This window comes from Lutra lutra, chromosome 9, assembly GCF_902655055.1.
Source record: "Lutra lutra chromosome 9, mLutLut1.2, whole genome shotgun sequence".
Classification (NCBI taxonomy): Eukaryota; Metazoa; Chordata; class Mammalia; order Carnivora; family Mustelidae; genus Lutra; species Lutra lutra.
In genome coordinates, this window is record NC_062286.1 from 58,308,080 (window position 1) to 58,312,651 (window position 4,572).

Consider the following 4,572-nt stretch of genomic DNA (forward strand, 5'->3'; position numbering starts at 1 on the left):
GCCCTCCTCCGCGCGGAGGCGTCCTTTGGCGCTGCGCGGCCAGTCCCAGCCCTAAGACGGGAGGCTCGGCCAATATACGACCGGTGCCCCCAAAGAGCCCACCCCTCGTGCCGTTCTGGCCTATAGGAGGCCGGATCTTCTTCGGCCGTCAGTCCTCGCCTTCCGCGCTCGCGGATCACGTTTGTCTGTTTCGGGAAAGCGGGTCCTGCGAGGGCGCTCTCTTCTAGCGTGTAGGTCGCGCGCTGAGTCATGCATTCGTTCATTCATTTTGCGCAGGGCACGCGGTAGCGTTTGAGGAGCGCCGACACGCGGGAGGCGGTTCCACGGTCTTTGCGTATTCGCGTCCGCATTCGCATCTAAACACGCAGGCGTGTGACCGAGGCGCGACTTGGTGCCAGCCGGCACAAGCGCAGGAGTGGTTGGGGAAAACTTAAGGGGCGAGGTGGGACTTAAGCAGTCTCGTAAAGGGTGGGAGGCGTGTGGATACATGAGCCGGCAACCGCTTAGAGGCTCTGTGAGCAGCCAGGTCTGATGGGGAATCCGTGGTGGAGTCTGAGGGTGGACGGCTTTGATGCTTGTCCCTTTCCATCATCACCCCCGCCAGCAGTGATACCTAGAAGCCCGTAATGACCCAGCTCTTTAGCGTTTACTGCCCTACGGAATCCTGGAGCATAGAGAACTACCATTGTGCTGGGTGTGGGGGAGGGGAGTCACAACGTAACCTGTGTTAGACTGGTTCATCCCTTCTGATCTTTTTGCTCAGCAGCATTTTGAGCAGTCTGGGTTACATTGAATACCAGATTCGTTTATAAAATAGGCCTTTAAAAGTGTGAACCCCAGCTGTGAATAGCGTGTACATACCTTCTCGTGGAGCTTGGAGCCTCAGGCAGTTAGGGTGTAAAGACTTGGGTTTTCCTGAACCTGTCCTGATAGCTACAGCTTTTGTCTAAACCAAGAGTCACAGCAAAAGCAGAAAGTAGCACACTGATGGGTTTGCACATTGATTTTATTTGCTTTTTTTTTTTTTTTAAAAAAGATCTTATTTATGGGCGCCTGGGTGGCTCAGTGGGTTAAGCCGCTGCCTTCGGCTCAGGTCATGATCTCAGGGTCCTGGGATCGAGGCCCACATCGGGCTCTCTGCTCAGCAGGGAGCCTGCTTCCCTCTCTCTCTCTCTCTCTCTGCCTGCCTCTCCATCTACTTGTGATCTCTCTCTGTCAAATAAATAAATAAAATCTTTAAAAAAAATAAAAGATCTTATTTATTTATTTGACAGAGATCACAAGTGTCAGAGAGGCAGGCAGAGAGAGAGGGAAGCAGGCTCCCTGCTGAGCAGAGAGCCCAATATGGGGCTCGATCTCAGAACCCTGAGATCATGACCCGAGCTGAAGGCAGCGGCTTAAACCACTAAGCCACCCCATTTGCTTTTGTTTTTTAATAAAAATTAAATCTCACGAGCACTGTTTGTGAAATAGGGTAGGAGGCATAAGACTTTTATAAAATGAAGAGTAAAGAACAACAAAAAGAAAAACAAAATATCCAATTGCTGGAGCCAAGGAGTCAGCCTCATTTGAGGTGAGGAGGCCCAGAGGATTGGCTTTTGGGGATTGGCTGATTAACAGGGATTAATTAACAGCCAGCCTCGGGGCGCCTGGGTGGCTCAGTGGGTTAAAGCCTCTGCCTTCGGCTCAGGTCGTAATCCCAGAGTCCTGGGATCAAGCCCCGCATCAGGCTCTCTGCTCGGCAGGGAGACTGCTTCCTCCTCTCTCTCTGCCTGCCTCTGTCTGCTTGTGATCTCTCTGCTTGTGATCTTTCTCTCTGTCAAATAAATAAATAAAATGTTAAAAAAAAAAAAAAAAGCCAGCCTCTTCACACATTTGTTACCTGCCTGATATCAGAAGGCATTTGCCATGGGACGCCTGGTTGGACGACTGCCTTCGGCTCAGGTCATGATCCTGGAGTCCCGGGATCGAGTCCCGCATCGGGCTCCCAGCTCCACGGGGAGTCTGCTTCTCTCTCTGACCTTCTCCTAGCTCAGGCTCTTTCTCACTGTCTCTCTCTCAAATAAATAAATAAAATCGTTAAAAAAAAAAAAAAAAAAAAAAGAAGGCATTTGCCTATGTGACCCTTGGTCTTCACTGAATACACAGAAGACCTTTGGGGGAGTCACCTAACCCCAGGAGCTGAGATTTGGGTCTTTTCCAGCCCAGATACCCTGCTGGACAGAGAACTGGGCCAAGTCCAAATGGGCAACCAGATCAAAAAGAGAATCAGGACACCAAATCAAAATGAAGGGAACTTCAAAAAACAAAAAACAAAAAATCACAGTCAAATAAATAAGGTCTCAAAAAGCCAAGAATTTACGGGTGGTAGAATTTGAGATAAGCAGACTATGAGCAGTCTGAGCTTAGCAAAAGACCAGTATAGTCCATACACTGTGTATCAGGTCCCAGGTTAAATCCCCCACCTTCATCAAGCCCACCCTTATCTCAACCAGACCACCGCTACCCCTTCCTTGGAACTCTGCAACATTTGGTGTGTACCTTTACCATGGCCTTTATCATTTTCTACCCTCCCACTGGCTGCTCTCCTTACATGCATTCCACCGAACTCCCTCCCCATGCCCAGCTGCCCACCATCTGCCTTACTGCCCCCCACCTTTTAGCTTCAGATAAGGGGGCCAACGGGGGACAGGGAGGGGAGGTGGGGGCTGGGCTGTGGTGGGGTTGGGGTAAGAGAGGCTCACTGGGTGCCACTCTGCCTCCTAACCCTGAGTCTCTCCCCCCTCCCCATGTCTGAACCTTTCTCCTTGATGCTAACTGACTGTCCAATTTATTCACCTCTCTCTCTCTCCATCTCCTTAGTCTATCTCTCTGCCTCTGTCATCTGTCTTGTTATGTCTTGGTGTGTGTCTCTGTCTCTCATCCCTTCTGTCTCCCTCACCGTCTCTATCCCTGACCCTCTGATTCACCTCTTTCTGTCTCTTGACTTTTCCTGTCTCTCGATCTCTGTCTCTGTGTTTCTCTTTCTCCATCTCCCGTCCCTCCTGGTCGTTTCTCCCCTGCTTCCCTGTCTCTCGGTATTGAGGGTGTTCTGGCTGGTCAGGGCTTTCACTCCAAGCAACTTAGAAGGTCTAGATTGGCCACTAGCTTGGATGCCCTTGGGACTGGGCTCCTCCCAGTTCATTCGTTTGCCTTTGAGGTGGTAACAGGACAACTTTTGTAAAGAAGCCTCTAAACTGGGGCCTCTGGCAGGCATTTTGAGGCTTCTGGAAGGGGCCAGTGTAGAGAGGAATGCTGCTTTTCTTATATACACTGCCACTGCACTGACAGAAAGAAGACACGTGCAGGGGAAGCTGTCTCAGGAACGACAGTGAGGCAGGTTTGGGACAAGAAGTGAAAGGAGGTGTCTGGGTAGTGCTGTCGTTCAGTCCTTTGGAGACGTGGAGCTCAAATTCAGAGGTCAAGGCTGGAGATGGAGCTCGGGTAGTTGGTCATATGGCCAAGACAATTAAAGCCACAGACGGGAGGGACTTCCACAGGCATGGAAGACACTGTAAATCCGGGAAAACCAAGTGCCATTGCTGTAAAAATAACTGTTCTTTCAACCACCTTCACCAAAACTTCAGATATTTGCATCTGGAATAAACAAGTGGGGTGAACAGTTATACAAACTGTGTGATGTCCAGACTACATCAGCCTCTCCGCGCAGCCCACAGATTTCATGTGTAGTAATCACAATTTTAAAAAAGATTTTATTTATTTATTTGACTAAGAAAGATCACAAGTTGTCAGAGAGACAGGCAGAGAGAGCAAGGGAAGCAGGCTCCCCACGGAGCAGAGAGCCCGATGCAGGGCTTGATCTCAGGACCCTGAGATCATGATCTGAGCTGAAGACGGAGGCTTAACCCACTGAGCCACCCAGGCGCCCCTAGTATTCACATTTTGACCTTGATGGGATTTCCCCCCAGGTTTCTGCCTTCCTCCTCCAGCTGGTAGCCGGGCATTGTGCTTACTTTCCCCCAGGGAGGTCTGTGGCAGGCTGAAAGGAGTTGTCTACAAAACACTTCCCTTCCTGCCTTTGTTTTCAAAAGCCGAAACCCCCTGAGGTGATTTAGTGATGGCGGCAGGCAAAGGAGACAGGAAATGGCTCTGAGGGAAAGCTGAGGGGTGGGAGGGGGGGTGCTGGGGAACCTTCCCCAGGCAAGAGGTCCTCAGGCCAGGGGAGGAGTCCATGCTTGCTGAGGCAGCACTCCAGGGAGGTGGCCAGACCTCAGAGAGGAACAGTGAGGAACAGCCCCACAGTGTATCTGTGTGTCCCCAAGGGTGACATGCAGGCTGGTGAGCTCCTAGAACTGAGGGAACCAGGCAAACTGAGGTGGGGGGCCTTCCACAGTGACCAAGGAGGACCCACTCTGCAGGATCTTCCAAGGACCTCCCCAGGATGGCCTGGGCCACGTTTTCCTGTTGGTTTGGAGTTGAAATGAACTAATTTAGATAATATATCCCATAATGGAGTTTTTAAAAAGCGGTAGAGGATGACTGTTCCACATCAATAACACTGCCTCTCCGCCA